Source organism: Micromys minutus (assembly GCF_963924665.1).
Source record: "Micromys minutus genome assembly, chromosome: 10".
Classification (NCBI taxonomy): Eukaryota; Metazoa; Chordata; class Mammalia; order Rodentia; family Muridae; genus Micromys; species Micromys minutus.
The window spans coordinates 57159609-57176929 of record NC_137979.1 but is presented as its reverse complement, the minus strand read 5'-3'; positions in this window follow the sequence as shown (position 1 = coordinate 57176929).

Below are 17321 nucleotides of genomic sequence, written 5' to 3'. Positions count from 1 at the left end.
TATCAGTGCAAATGCATTTATATCCGTGTCTGGAAATGTATAAGTAACTGACTCCCGCCCCCTTTATTTTTGGCTACTTTAGTATCTTCCAGCTCTTACCCCAACCAGTTTATATCTCTCTTAACCTTCATCGCGACACTGGGAATTCTTCCTCCTTCTCCCCTACTTTCGATATGCTTAATGTCCTAGCCTAACAAGAGTCAATTGTTTTCCAATGGAATACTTATAGCCGCTAGAGGAACGGGTTTTAATTGGTGTGTGTATGCTGCCATCTGGCGGACGCAGTGGAGAGTACACTTTTCTTGTCGGGTTTTCAATTCAATGAGCCAGCAAATACATCTGGATGATTTCCCGTGTGTCAAACACAGTGAACCAAACAGAATGAGCAAAATAATGTCGCACTAGAAGTTTCACGGAGACAGTCAATTGGAGGAAATTGTTGTGATGGTCCTGCGGGTAAAAGAACCAGCCTAACTAACTATACATGTTCATCGGTGAAATCCATGTGATAGAGATCTAAAGGTATGAAATTATCCTCCGACTTCTTCATTGTGCATCAGGGCACATGTATACCTGCTCGCACACAAAAATACTCTAATAAAAGCATCAGAAGAAGGCTCCCAGGAATCTACGAGGGTGACCCTAGTTAAGACTCCTAGTAATTGAGGACATGGAGTCTGAGTTCTCCATCTCCTGTAATCGGCAGAAGGGATTGGGACTTCCAGGGGAGGCCCATCCACAGAACCTCTGACTTCCAATGTGTCCCTCCTGCAAGGTGTGCTGGGTGGGGCACAGGCAGCTCAGAAATTGTGGGAGTGACCAACAAACCACTGGGCCAGCTTGACACCTGTAGGAAGAACTGTGGCAGCCACCTCTACATAAACACCAGGGGGCAAGCATCCTCAAAGGCATCTCCTGCTGATAAACCTAAGTGACAACTGCTTTGAGAGAGAGACCAAGGATTGCTGACCCAGACAATGCCAGCCAATCAGGAACTGCTGTTTAGAAGACATGTTTTTTGGGGACCAATGGGGAACCGGTGGCGGGTGCAGATGAGTTTGCTGCAGCGTTTCTCACCTGCTTTCGGAGTCAGCGTTTTACCTCCAAACCCCAAGGGCAGGTAATCCAGGACAACAAGTAATCCAGGACAAGGGCAGCAGAGATCCATGCCACCAGAGGGAGCCCACCCCCACACCGTCTAGAGGGCCAGGAAACAGAGGCTGCATAGCTCACTAATCTGGGGTAAAACCAAACAGGCCCAGAAAAAAAAATCTCTAATGATATTTTGTTATATTCGTAGATATGAGCCCAGTATAATGGTCATCAGAGAGACAGGAACCAGCAACTGATGGAAACGGATGCAGAGACCCGCAATCAAACGTTAGACATAGTGGGTCGAATTTTATAGAGACGGGTGTGCAAAGGTTGTAGGAGACAAGGTCAAAGACGGGGGAGGGAGGGAAAGAACCCACAGCATCAACTAACCTGGTCTCACACAGGCTCACAGAGACTGAACTGCCAATCACAGAACCTGTATGGGACTGACCTAGGAGGCCCTCTGCGTATGTCATGATATGTCATGGTTGTGCATGCAACCTAATAGTGGAACTCCTCATAGTGAGAGCAGCGGCTGTCTCGATGCTTCTCCCCGAATTAGGACCCTTTTCCTCTTACTGGGTTACTTCATTCAGCCATATTATGAAGGAAGGTGCCTCATATTACTCTAATTTGACATGCCATTAGGTTGCTCTAAAAGGCCTGCTTTTCTTGTGAAGAAACATGTAAGGGTGGAAGGAGTGTGTGCGGGAAGGAGAGTAGAGGGGGAACTGCTAAACTGCAGTTAGGAAAGAAAATTTAAGCAGTTGGAAAACTCATATACTTATTAAGATATATGTTTATTCATCTCCAAATTTTACGTTTTTAAGACATACTTTATGTCCACTATAAAATTAGTTATGAAAAACTCAAAAGTCATAATGCAGTCAGTGTGTTTATTTATTAGCTCTGTTTGTAAAGCTCACAAAGTCGAGTTTGGTGTGGTACTAATTATTTTCTAACTAACTTCAGGAGTCATTTGCTTTTCCCCATTAATGGTTCCCACCGTTTTTCGTCTGTTTGTTCTCTAATGGGATCCAATCTCCCATTAGCCACCCGCGTTTCGCCATATTTCTCCTTATTTCTGTTTCTCTCATTACAATGTTCTAATTACTACACCTTTCTATATTTGTTATGTTGACTCCTGTAAAATAACCATGAAATCAACAACGACAAAAACAGGGAACATAGCTCTGCCTGTGCCCTAGACTACTCCATGGTGACCCTGTCTGCCCTTGGGGGCTGGAGGTGAGGTGGCACTTGGCACAGGCTCAGGAAGGTGGGAGAAACAGGTGGCAAGCTCATCCGAACTCGGCTGCAAGCTCCTTTAATATACTCCACCCACACATGCCCCATTGGTCCCGAGAAAGCGTCTCTTCTAAACAGCAGTTCCTGATTGGCTGGCATCGTCTGCACTTCAGCAGTCCTTGGTCTCTCAGGCAGTCTTCAATTAGGTCCTTCCTCAGAAGATGCCTTTGAGACTGCTTGCCCCTCCTCCCAACCACTGCCGTTCTTCCTACACACAGTACACAGTATATTCTCTGGTACAGATAAACAATGACACTCATGATATGGTTTCAAAATTTATATGTAATATGTTTAGTTTTCTTTTTCTTTTAATTACTTGGCAAAAGCTAGAATCACCTGGAAAAAGGTGTGACAATTAACTAATTGTCCTTATCAGGTGAGTCTCTGGGCTGTCCGTGCGGGCTTTCTTCTTGATTGCAAATTGATATAGGAGGATCCAGCCCAAAGTGGGTGGTACTATTCCCTAGGCAAGTTTTACTGGTGTGTATAGGGCTGCTAACTAAGAATTAGTCAGAGTGAGCCAGAAGCACTTTCTCCATTTTTTTTTCTGATTCATGCAAAGAAAACTCAACTATAAAATGATAAGAGATGGTGACCCTTTGATCACATAAATGGGTTCCTAAATTTTGTAGGATTATGTAAGGCAGAAAAGACAGTAAACCAACCTTTACTAACAGTCTTCTTGAAAAAAAAATCTTAAAAATGAAAAGAAGAGAATCACTAAGTATTTCATGTTGAATTAATGATCCCTAAACTTCTTGTATCTATTGAGGTAATCATAAGATTTTTATGTTTAAATCCATAATTTGTCCATAATCATAAATGTGGTTAAGTACATTTATTGACTTTTGCACGTTTAACCATCCCTAAAACTGTAGGGTAGAAACAGCTTGGTCACATTGCACAATCTTTCAGATGTGCATCTGTATTTGTTTTTCAAGATGATTGTTGAACTTGTTTAATCTATAATTACGTAGGATATCCGTCTCTAATTTTCTTTCTTGATCTATCTTTCCTAGGTCTGAGTATTTGAGGATACTGGATTTATTCAAAGGTATTCCTTTGTTGCTGTTTTGTTTTGATTTTGGTGTGTGTGTGTGTGTGTGTGTGTGTGTGTGTGTGTGTGTTGAATAATTTAAAAAGGATTGGCCGTAGATCTTTGAAAGTCAGCTAGAATTTTGCTATGAATCCATCTGGCTCTGGGCTTTTTAGTTGGAAGGTTTATTATAATGATTTCAATCTCTTTGTTTGTTATCGGTGTGTTTAGGCTTTTGAACTCTTTTATGGTATACTTTTGGTAGTTCTGGCTGAATAGAGAGACTCATTCATTTCTTGTAGCTTTTCCAACCTAATGTAATAAAAGATGTAGAAAAGGGTTGGCCATGTTAGGTCTGGAGAGATGGCTCAGTGGCTTGTTGCTCTTGCAAAGCACCAGAGTTCAGTTGCCAGGACCCATATCCAGCAACATGCAACTATCTTTAATTCAGCTCCATGGGATCTGGTGTCCTCTTTGGGCCTTCATGGGTGCCCCAACATATATAAACATCAGTAAAAATGAAAATCTTAAAAAAATAATGTTTATGTTTTCCATAGTTTTCGTTGACACCGAGGAAACCATCTCCTTGCCTTTTCTGCCTCTGGAAACCTTTGGGAATTTTAATGTATCAATCTCCTTCCATCCACCTTCAAGACTAGCCAGTCATTAGTACCAGCTTCCTGCCATTCATTACACCTTCCCCCTCCGTCCACCCTCTCTTTGACTCGCTCTTTTTTTTCCTTTTCCAACTCTTACCTGCTTGCCTGATTGGACTGGACCTACCTGGATGGCCCAGGACCACCATGAAGCATCACTCTTGTTTTTTTTTTCACACCCTGTTACGTTTGCCATGTTCTAGGTTCACAGACCTGGTGTTAAGGTATGGATATTCAGACTTGGGCATTACTTTGTTGAATTGCTTGCCATTTCCATCTCGTTTCATGGCAGCTGTACATTCTGTTATCTGTGTAGTTAGTGATCATAAGTATTTTGCTATGTGCATAGAACCCCTTCTGCTTTCCTAGGGAAGATGATGGTGAAGGTCTTAATCCTGGGCTTAACACTGTCTAGTGCCTTGAAGCTTCTTCACCTCTCCCATCCGTGTCTACTGTACCTGAGTGTCTCTCATACTTCCTTTATGCTTTATGTTTAAGACCAATTCATGATGGTCGTTTTCATTTCAGAACTCAATTGCAGTACTGATTTATTTTATCATTTACTTAGTTTTAATTATTTTCGTTATTCTTGAGAATTTCATACATGCAATACAACAAAACGTGAGCTCACATAAAGCCCTTTTCTCCATACAAATTATTGCACATTTGTTTCATGTCTTCTTTCCTTTCTTTTCTTTTTGTTGAGATCGGATCTCACTACGGAGTCCTGACTGGCACAGAACACAGAGTTCCTCCCACATCTGCCTCCTGAGTACCAAGATCAGAGGCAGAAGCCACAAAGCCAGAAGGCAACTTTTCGTAATCCCCGAGTCCAACCAGTGTTGTTGCTTTGGTGCTGTGCAGGATAAGGTGTGGGGAGGGTACTTCTCCCAGAGCATGAGTGCTTTCATCCTCAAAGCCAAGTCTTTTGACATCAGCACAATCCACAGGCCCCTCATTGTTACGCTCACCTCTAACTTCTTTTCTTGGGAAACACAGTGTACCACTGGACGGAATGAATTTGCCTTGTCTATGATGGTGGAGGTAGGATGGACTTAGCAGATCACCCACCGAGCAAAGCAGTGGTGAGTACACCAAGAACTAAGTGAAAGTCTGTTCCTAATCCCACTCCTGATGGAGCCCTTGCCACTGGTGCCTCCATTTTAGTTTGTCTGGCTAATTTTCACTATTTATGCATCAGTTCTGGCTTTCTTACATTTTTTCCCCCCAACTCTCTTTTGATCTCAAGTCTTTGAGGATATGTCAATGATGTCCACAGCATTCTTCAATCACAGCTCTGTCTTATTCAGTAGCGGCAACATCTTCAGCTATACCATGAAACACACACATACTCCTGTTAACCCGGCTGCTTCCAGGGCCTAACAATGTCTAATACTCAGGGGAGGTGATATATATCAGGCCCCTTTCATCGACATTGACCACAACACAATCATCTTTATCTGCCAGAATAAGAAAATGATAGTAAATGATAACATTTGTCATTTGTGTGATTGCATCTAATTTGTTTGGTTTATTTTTTTGGTTTATTTTATTTTTAGAATCACGGCATTAGAATAAAATTCAAACGTGACTAAATATCATATATGTCATGTTCCACACAACCACTAGGTGGCAGAGTGGTATTGTGCGTGGTGGCTGGAAGTATTACAGAAGTTTATATGAATGAGTATGTGTATATACAAATATATTTGCATGTTTGTATATATGCATATATGATTTGTATATGCATTATGGTTTATGATCTTCCTAAATAATAAATATCAATTAATGTGAAAGATATCACTGGAAAATGTACTTGATAGCAAAAAATGTTAGCTAGGGAAAATTCTCCTGAAGCATACATAGTACTAATATTGCTCATCTGTCCGTCTGTCTGTCTGTCTTGCTGCAACATCAGTAGCTATGATCCCATGCAATATCTTAATCACATAGGTAGATGCACATATTTCAATTATAAGGAAGCTGAAGTCAGGAAATACCAACCTAATATTACCTGCTAAATGTCAAAATTAAAACCTGCCCTTTAACATGTAAATATGTGTGTACATGTTTGTGCATTTCTGTGTGTACATGTGTATGTGTGTTATATGCATATGTGATGGTTTGAATAAGCCTAGCCTAGGGAGTGATACTATTAGGGGTGTGGCTTTGTTAGAGTAGGTGTGGCTGTGTTGGGGGAAGTGAGTCACTGTGAGGGTGGGCTTGAAGCCTTCCTCCTGGTTACCTGAAAGACAGTCTGTCCTGGTTCCATTCAGATAAAAAATGCAGAACTCTGAGCTGCCTCTGCAGCATTGTGTCTGCCTGCATGCCGCTGCTGTGCTTCCTGATATGATGACAATGGAGTAGATCTGAGACTGTGAGCCAGCCCCAATTCAATGTTTGCCTGCTTCTGCTGTCCCCTCACAATAATGGAAACCCTAACAAAATCAGGATGCATGTGTGTATGTGTTTCTGAGCATGGGCCAGAATGGCAGGGGCATTCATTTGTGTGTGTGTGTGTGTGTGTGTGTGTGTGTGTGTGTGTGTGTGTGTATGTGTATGTGTGTGTATGTGTTTCTGTGTGAATGTATGTGTGTGAGCATGCACATGAATGTGGGGCATTTATTTGTGCCTGTAAGTGTGCATGTGCATATGCGAGTGTGTGCATGTGTATGTGTGTTTATTTCATTATGATTCTATCTTTCTGCTGTTGCTAGTTTCTAAAAAGATAAAACTATCCAATCAGTTGGTTCTATCCTCCAAAAAATTTTTAAATTGGCCTTTTCTTAGTTCCAGTACCAACCTCCTTATGTTCCCCGCCTTCACTAGTGACTCCCTTCAGCTTGTCAGTCAGGATGCACATACAGTCACTAGCTGATGTCAGAGCACACATGTTCAGCCAAAGGAGGAGCAGGATCCCCTTTCCTGCTGTCCTCAGAATCTGGGGGAAATGGTCTTACAAGTAAATATGGGAGGGAGAAACTTGGGTTGTGCCTCCTGCCTCCACCTCTGAGTGCTGGGAAGGAGCATGCCAGACACAGATACCCCTTAGAGTTACAATATTAGACATTCTAGAACTTTCTGGTGCTCCTTTCTAATAAAACAATTAATGATAAGATTTAGCATTAATGAAGAAGAGAACTTTAATTAGCTCTGAAATTCTCTTAGCGTTGTTGCCTGCTGGCATTTTGTAGTAAGTTGTGTAGTGAAAGTTTAAGCTGGATGAGGATGGGGAGATGGCTCAGTCATAGGAGCTCGTTGCTCCTCCGGCAGACCCGAGTTCTATTCCCAGCAGCCATGTTGAATGGCTCCCTACTGTTGCTGTTGGTCTGGTGCTGCTATGTATTCAGATACTAAACACCGACCCCCAAGATCTGGTTGCCCCCAATAAGGAGATCTTCATGTACATCAAGTGATTCTATGTAACCTGGCTCTCATGTTAATTGGTCAATAAAAACATAAAGCCTTTGATTGGGCAGTAGAGAGAGAAAGGTAGTACTTGGGGATCCATTGAGGGCTCTCAGTAGAGACCAAGGGAGGAAGAAGAAAGGACGCCACAGCGAGAGGTGGAGGTTGCCAAGAGAGAAGATGCACTATGTGCAGTGGTCACGGAAAACAGCAAGTAACAAGGGACATTTGGCTGAGATGTAAGTTAGAATTGCTCCCAAACCCGCCCAATCTAGGTTTCCAGCTTGTGAGTAAAATATCAGGATTGTGTGTCTTTTATATGGGCTAGCTAGAACTTATATATTTCCTTTAACACCTGACTCCATTTCTAGGGGATCTAGCTTCTTCTACCTTCTATAAGCATCTGCTCCCATGATCACATACCCTTATATACCTACATCTCTCTCTCTCTCTCTCTCTCTCTCTCTCTCTCTCTCTCTCTCTCTCTCTCTCTCTCTCCCCCCTTCTCTCTCTTTCACACACAGACACACACACACACTCACAGAGAGAGAGAGAGACAGAGATACAGAGACAGAATGACAGAAAGAGAGACCCTGTTTCAATCCACCCTCACCCAAATAAATAAAAGGATGTAAGAAGGGCAACGTGGAATTATCAGCTCCACAGAGACAAATGCCCTACCACCGAGTTTGAGATGTCAACCTCCCACATTTGATTATGAGTCACTAAAGGTTCAGTGTGAAAGCCAAAAGATAGAGTGAGCCATCCTGCTCTGGCCCTTGTTCCAAGACACTGTGGTCCAATAGAAACCTGCAGTTCAGCAGGAATGCCTGTCTATCTGGCTGCATATAGAAAGTCCACCGAGTATTCTCTACAGCTTTCTGGTTGACACGTGATGCACCTTAACCTTGTCCAAAGATAATGTCCCTGCTTTTAAAGTTGAAGTTCACCCCAAAGAAAAGTTCAAGCAGGGAAGGGATAAGAGCCATTTTCAGACACTAGACTCCTCTTCGTCAGTTAATAATGTTAATGAATCTACTCTATGCAGCAGACTCCAAGCTAATGAACCTCTTCCAACATGGGGAGTTTGCAAGAGTGATTGCTTAAATAATCTGTTGAAGGGGAAAAATACAATGAAGCAATGTTTTCTTCCAAATCGTTAAGATTGCAGTAAGTAAATACAAAGAGAAAATGAGACCCCAACTAGCAGTGGGTGATGTCTTCTGAACTACCCTTTGTCTGGGATTAATAAAATTAGCTACTTACAGTGATAAATATAGTATTCTCAGCGAAACACCTCTTGTAATCCATGGCTGTTTTCAAAACAAAGGTGAACAAGGTCAAAGGCAAAGAGGGTTGCCTCCCGAGGTTTTTGGTGTGATTAAAAGCACAAACAGCTTTACTAGTTTGCTTGTGAAATGAGAGCAGCCTTGATTGGCTGGTCAAGAACGTCAGTGTAACGGTCCCCTGACGACTTAGTCTTCTCTGGAAGGAGCAGACCTCAGTGATGAAGCCAGGTTTCCACATGCACAAAGCTAGTTGGTTAGGTTGGCCAGTGCCATTGTTCCCAAGAACTTCTTGTGATACAGAATGCCTGAACATGTTTCTGCAGGAGGACCACCAGTTTCTAGCATCCCCACCTACACTCACAAAGTCTAGCTTACTAAATGATACCAACCACCCCACCCTGCAATGGCAGGCAACCATAACAGTGTTAAAAACACTATATATGGTGTTGGTATTTTAATCTATTCCTAAACCTTCCTAATTATAAAAGTTTTAAAAAAATGCAGAAAAAAATGCTTTATCACAAATTAGATTTAAAGTTCATTACCATAATATATTGGGCATATAATTATGTAATAAATCATGTAGTTGCATTCATAGGGAAGATAAACATCAAATGCTTCTTTATTTTTTAAAGTTTTGTAGCTTGTATTATTAGAAGTAATGGGTGGGCTTTATCATAGTTAGAGTTTCCAGTGCTCATGATAAAGTACTGACCAAAAGCAACTTGAAGAAGAAAAGGCCTATTTCAACTTGTAGCTTGCAGTCCATCATGAAAGGAAATATGGACAGGAACTAAAGGCTAGGCATTGGAGGCAGGAAAGGTCATGGAGCAACATAGTTTACTGGCTTGATCCCTATGACTTGTTCAGCTCATTTTAAACACAGTCCAGGACCACTTTTCCTGGGGTGGTACCACCCATAGCAATCTGAGGCCTTCCATACCACCCACTAGTCAAGAAAATGCCCCGCAGGCTTGCCTACATCCAAACTGATGAAGGAATCTTCTGAATTAAAGGTCCTTCTTCCTAAAAATAAATCTTATTTGTGTCAAATGGATACAAAGTATGGATGACACCCTTTCTATTAAATGTAATTAAGTGATTTATAGTTGTTTTGTGTAAGTTAAAATATGTAAGCATCTTTCATGTGGATCTGTTACTTTCTGAAACCAGAAGGAATGAGACCATCACCAATGAGTTTGAGGAGACTAGTCTTCAGCCAGAGAAGGCAGAAGGTTGTAGCATCCTTCAGGGAGAGGTACCTACCAAGGTCTCCAGCATTTCCAACATTCAATGATCTCATAGGAAGGTTTCCTTAGGACTTACAACTTTTGAGAAAAGTCATATATGTTATTTTTGCCTCTGAGGCTTTCAGATATACCTATAGCCATAAACCCAGCAAACAAACCATGTGATGTTTACTGAGAGCTGCGGAGTCTTTAAAGTGAGATTCCATTGTGAATAGGGTTGTCCTTTTGTCTGGCAGCATGGTGGGTCAATGTCTATTTTCTGCCCAGTGAACGGTGGGGCATCTGGTAGTTTTTGTTTACTTCAGATCTAACTACACTTTTTTTTTTCTTCTACTGCAGACCTGGAAAAGCGTGGGCATTTTCCCAGAGCAAATTGCAGATTTAGGTAGGAGGGGCAGGGGAGACAGAGAAAGAGAGACACAGAGAGATAGAGAGAGAGAGACAGAGACAGAGGGATGGAGAGACAGAGAGAGAGAAAGAGGGTGGGAGGGAAGGAGGAAGAGAGAGAGGGGGGAGTGTTTGCCTGGAGTCATGTGGGTCCCAGTTTAAAGACTATCAAAAAGGAAGAAACAATACCGTCATATGTGAACAGTATCATGTGGTGCTGAGACCCACTAGGACAAGAAACTTTGAGGGAACACCCAGTGAAAAGGCACCACATATGTAGACATTGGCTTAAAGAGCCCACATTGATCTTCCTCTGAAGAGTGGGAACGGCACCCTAAAAGCCTTGTCTGATGTTTCTTTTCAGATCTGTAATTGTGTCCATCATTTCATTCAGATGTAGGCACAACTTCAGAGATGCCTCGGGGCAACCATGACTACCCACAAGTGTGTACAGGTGGTACCTACCTCCAGAACAGACACATGCTTCTTGGTCATCCTGGGCTTTTCTGGGATATTGCAGCAAAAACACACGTGGTATTTAACCACACTCATTCAGGAGCTCCTAGAAGACCAATGCTGCACATCAGGATAGGGTAGCAGGATATTGTAGGTCCTCTTTGTCCTCTTAGTGTTAGGCCCAGGACATAATGCTTCACTGCAGGTTTCCAGAGGTAAGATCAGTCAAGTATCTTGAGAGAGACCAATTTGAGGGGATGTGTTTATTTTGGTCATTTCTCTTGCCCTCCAAATTGCTATTCTTGTACTTCATTCCTGTTATGAGATCACAAGTCCCAGTGAATCATGCAACTTCTACTGATTGAGAGCCCAAGTCTAAAGCATCCTCCTTGAAATACAGAGGACTCTCTGCCAGCACAGAACACTTTCAAATTATCAGCTGCATCCCTGTTATTCAAGCCTCTGATGTCTCACTTCCCATCTCTAAGGTAATGTGCACTTACCTTTCAGATACTACCCAAAGGAAGAGGTAAATTCAAAAATGAAAAGTCCCATCCCACTTCCTGAAGTGCAGTGGTTGATACAAACAACACAGATGGAGGAGGGGAGATGATTTAAGATTAAATCTAACCGAACACATGAATTTTATCCGAGCCTGAAAAATCCCAATTTTAACGTCGAAACTAAGTTGATTGTCTGGATGTTTTTGGAAGGAAAGCCTAGTACTTATAAGTGGGCAGAGACACAGGACCAGCCAAGATGTTATGCTGAGTCATGGAAAGACTATGTTATAGATTCTTGCCAGAAATCCATTGGTTCCTGTTACTCATCAAACAGGCAGCAGGAAAAGCTGAGGCAGCAATTAGCTCTAAAGTTTTGTGTATCAGTTAAGAATTCACTAACTACATCCTATTATTAGAATCATGACAAATAAAGCCATTTATTTATCGAGGTGCAATGTTTTCCTACTTACCATTAGTATTCTTCCTCTTCTAGAGATTTATATTTTATCAATCCTTAAACAAATAATCAGTCAGGCACTAAGAATCATCGATGCATTATTTGTTAACCAAAGCAGAGCAAATACAATTAAGACATTAGAGCTAAGGTTGGAAGACGCTGAACTCTGGTTACCAGACAAATACCTCTTCCTAGTCAATGTCCTATCACGGGATATCTACCAGCTTAAATGTATTCCTGTCAGTGTATGGAAACATGTAAATACTCAATCATTTCACTCATGTTTGGTAAGTTAAGTGGGAAATGGAATATGGAACATGCATGGGAGCAGAGAGGGATGTGTAGTCATCTCCTATCTGGAGGGAGGGGTTCTTCCTCGTACTCTTGGAGCAGCTGACGTGTTCCATGACACAAAATTCCAGTGAATTCACTACATGTGGAAGTTTAGAGACAGTCAGTCATCTTTCATTTCCAACATAGTGATCAATTATTCTGACATTATTTTCAAAAGTATTTCATTCTTTTTTAAATTAAAAGATAATTACTTCTCTTTATCCCTTTCTCCCATGTATACACCTTTCTCTGCTTCACAAGCAACTGACTGAGGCAAAAGCAGACAGTTAACACCCAAACAATGGTCTAAAATTGGAGACACATGTGGCTGAATTAGGGAAAGACTGGAAGGAGTTGAGGAGAATGGTGACCCCAGAGGAAGACCAGCAGTCTCAACAACCCGGACCCCCTAGATATCTCACACACTAAGCAACCAACCAGGCAGCATACACTAGCTGGTCCAAGGACCCTGGCATATATACAACAGAGATCTGTCTGGTCTGGCTCAATGAGAGATGATGCACCCAACCCTTGAGAGACTCCAGGCCCCAGGGAAGAGGGAGGCCTGGTAGAATGTCAGAGGGTGTGGGGGTTGGGGGATAACCTCTTGGAGATGAGGGAGAAGGAATAGGATCAGGAACTGTGAGAGCGCAGAATGGGAGGGGGCAATGACCGGACTGTAAAGAAAGATTAAAGACAATAAAAATTATGGATATATATATATATATATATATTTGATGTTTGTGTATGATTTCAGGAATGATTGTATGGGATAATTGATTGGGGAGTTCTTCAGAATTTCTTCCTGAAGAGCTGAAGAGGAGTATATTTCCTATTCTCAGCATTTCTTGGTTGCCTGTACTTCAGTGTCTAGGGTTGGAGCTTTATGAGATTCTCCCCTTTTGTGTTAGCATATATATTACTGGTGTCCTTGTTCAGGTCCTATATAGGCAGCCATATCCATGAGACTTCATGACCAGATGTAGCTTCATTGACACTTTTAGGACATGCAATTAACAGCAAACATCTTGGTTTCCTTCCTCTTACAATCTGCCCCATGTTCTGCTTCAATCCCTAAGCCCTCAGTACAGGAGTGGCATTTTAGATGGATCGGTTGGATTGAGTGGGCACCATTTGATCACTCCTCATTGTCCTCTGCATTTTAAGAAGTTGTGATTTTCTATAATGATCTCTTTCTCTTGCAAAGGGAAGTTCGTTCAATAAGAGGTGAGACCTACACTTACCTGTGGTCATACAAGTATTTAGAATGCAGCTAGGAATTACCCTCATTTAGTAAAGTGATAGTTACAGTTTCCTTCCAAAACCCATAACCTTACTAGCCATGAGTAGCTGGTTAGGTTTCTGGTACCAGGCACAATTTCTTTCTAGTTGAGCAGGCTTTAAGTCTCATTAGAAAGCTGTTGGTTACCCTCAAGACATACATGCTACTGTTTCACTGGTAGGGGTATAGTATGCTGCTGGTCATTGTAGGGTTTAGGTGTGATATTTGGATAGGCAAGTTGGTTGTTCTCTTCCCTTGAAAGCTTGCATGAGAAAGTCTAGTGCCATGAAGTTTAGTCCTGTGGGAAGATACTTAAATGTCACATCCAGCGCAGGTCCCCTGGATTCTGTGTGCAAAGTACATGGTGTCTTTGGCCATAGGGACTTTAACTTGTGTAGCTAGGAGGCAATGCAGACAATAGCTTAGGTTGTGGGAAGTTCAAGCAGCGCTGTTCGGTCTAGGGAGAGAGCACTGGATATAACACCCATCTAGGTCTTTGAGGTTGGAAAGTCTTCAGGAATGTGCAAAAAGTAGAGGGTCTGGTGGATATTCCAAAATGATTAAAATCCAAATTTTCATTATAGCCAGAAGCTGATAACCAGTGCAGGGAAAAAGTATGACATTCTAGAAAACACAAAGGACCAACACTCATATCCCAGATTTCCTTAGGCATTGCTTTCTTCCAAATATCAGATAACTAGTAATTCTGAAATCAACCACAGAGATGGAAACTCTATTCACATTTCAGATTCCTTTTATTCTTTTCTTTTACTTAATACATTTTTTAAAAGAATAAAAAAGACTTTTAACTTTTAGTTAACTTTTAAATAACCTATTACTCAAGGGGGGGGGATATTCAGGGATTTAGAATCACTAGATAATGTTCCCCAACTTTGTAAATTGACATTGCAAAATGCAGTAGATCAGAGAAGTCATGGTAATTATACATTGTAACTTATTGAAACCAGAGGTACAGTAAATATATAACATTGGGCACACAAGATCAATGGCCAGTTGAGAGATGCCACTGAGCAAGAGAAAGGAAATATTTTGTACACAAGTACCTTAATATCGCCTTCTGGTCTCAGAGGTATAGATTTTGATTTTCATCTTTTGTTGGGTCCCTACAAGTCATAGATCCCGTACCAGTATTTGTTTAATAAATTCATTATTTCTACATGAAATTCCCTTAGAATCCACAGCCCATGGAGGTGTGCCAATAGGAAAGGAGTGGCTTCTCTCAGGTGGACCAGAACTCCCAAAACAAATGAAAGCACCTCTGGCTGGTTTGGCCAACAGATGGCGCCTTTGTGCTGGGGAAAAGGGTACCTGCTCTTATGGGAAGTGGTGGTCAACATCCTGGGTGTGAAGAGCTGAGAGCTCAACTGAAGATCGATCTTCCCTTTGTCTCCTTATGCAGGAGCGTTTATGATAAACAAATGACAGCACCTTGCACAGCCCTCAATTCTACGTATTCTGTTTCCCCTTTGCTGGAAGTTTGACTTTACTGTTCTTATTTCTAACCCATATTTTGTGAATAATGGTTCGACAAATGGCTGATATTAACATAATGCATTTCTTCTCTCTGTGTTAAAGAGAGAACATAGCACCTTTATTGTCATCTCTGTTCCAGTAAGGCAAGACAAGTGGCTGAATGAAATGTCGCCGGCTTTGGGGGAGAAATAGAAATGATGCAAAAACATAACACAGTGACTTTTATTCTTTGTGGTTAGTGGTTTATTTTATCGCTTCGTTCTGAAATAAAAGCCATCAAATTATATATATAGTGTGTGTGTTTAAAATGAAAGACCTGTCAGGCTGGTATTTAAATATGCGCCGTAGCTTTTGTAGCAGAAGATGAAACCAAAGATTGCTTCTCTCTGCTTATTAAAAATTCACCGTTTTCTCCTTCTGTGCAAGTCTGTTGACTATTATCTTCTGCCCTGGCCCCTCACCCTCCCCAGGGCAGTTTAATTTAAGTATATTGCTCTTCTTTGTATTCCTCCCACGCTGTTGTGAAGTGTTGCTATGAGGCAGAGGAGCAGCTGCTGTTTCTGTCCCCAGTAGTGGCTCAATTCCAACAGTGGGCACAGGCAGTTATGTAAAGATTGGGTTTCAAGGTTTCCTAGGAAACTGGCAACACCGGTCCAGTCAGATTAGACATGAAGAGGAGAAGATTAAGTTTAACTTTGGACGAATGAACTGCGAGTAGTCAGTCCTTTAAGGGTGAGAGGTGACTCTGCAAGCTAAATCCATGGGTAGTCTGCTTCGCTTTTGCACCATATTCATATTGGAAAGACATTGAACTTAGAAAGACAACAAAAATAGTCAGGTTGAACCAAAGCTCACAACCTTACTCACTTATCCACGTTGACCTTCAATGATTTTTGTTCTTTGACAAGATGGTATCCATAAACTTTTGCCAAAGCAAAGGTGAGTGGAAGTTGCCCTTGTAAGCTGAGTTCAATGTGTAAAGCACTAAACCAGGGAAGTTCAAAGTTCATCTCATAACTCACTTACTCCATTTTACTGGAGTATCGAGTGAAGTTACTCTTGGTTCTGTGTCAGGTTTTGAGAAAACAAGAAAACCCATGCAGTGTGTCTAATCGGAGCCCCATGGGTTAGGAAAAGAAATGAGAGACATTAGAAGCCTGATGTGAAATGATAATCCATCCTTAGGTGTCTGAAAACCGCTTGTAGACTCTTTTCTAATTAGCATCCCCTGTGGAAAGTTCTAGAATGCCTTCTCTAGTATAACAACTGATAAATGCTGGAGAAAAGTCACTTGGAGTCAGTTTTTAATGCCTGTCTAATGATGCAAACAGTAACTTCTAAATGGCTAGTTGGATTGCAACCTTAAGCCCAATAATTTACAGTCCAAAATTCAATTAGTTAAGACATCAACCCAACTTGAAAGATCTTCAGTATAAAGAAGTAGATATCCTGATAATAAAGCAAAGGAGGTCAAGCTATTGCAGAAATTTACAATATTTACACGTGTTTACCAATTTATCTATTGTCAGTATTGCACCTCTCATAGAAGGTATATTTCAGAAACGGGACTTTATTTATGTGTTTTCTTCCAATGACTGAAAATTGCTTAAATAAATAACCCAGATACCCCACATCAATATTGTAGACATTGAGAAGTGGACCTTTATATTCTATTCAGGCAACTGTGTTATTTCTTTATTTTTTTAATTGATTATTTCATTTATTTACATTGCAAATGTTGCCCCCTGTCCCAGTCCCCTCTCCCAGAGTTCTTTACCCCACTTCCTCTTCCCCTTTGCCTCTGAAAGTGTGCTCCCCCTGGGTATCCCTTTTGGTTGGTAGCTTAGTCTCTGGGAGCTCCCAGGGGGCCGAGGTTAGTTGATACTGTTGTCTCATCCCCTTCAGCTTCTTCAATCCTTCACCTAAATCTTTCATAGGTATCTCCCACCTCAGTATAATGGTTGACTCTAAATATCAGCATCTATCTCAGTCAGCTTCTGGTTGAGGTTCTCAGAGGACAACACAGCCATACTAGGCTCCTGTCTGCAAGCACAGCATAGTATTAGTAAAAGTATCAGTATTTGATGCCCACCCATTGAATGAATCCCAAGTTTGGTCAGCCACGAGATTGCCTTTCCTTCAGTCTCTGCTCTGTTTTTGTTCCCTGTGATTTCACTTTACATCAGTCAGAATGGATAAGATCAAACCTCAAGTGATGGCACATTCTGGCAAAGATGTGGAGAAAGAGGAACACTCCTCCATTGCTGGTGGGATCGCAAACTGGTCAAACCTCTCTAGAAATCAGTCTGTCAGTTCTTCAGAAAATTTGAAACATTTCTATTCAAAGACCGAGCCATACTGCACCCA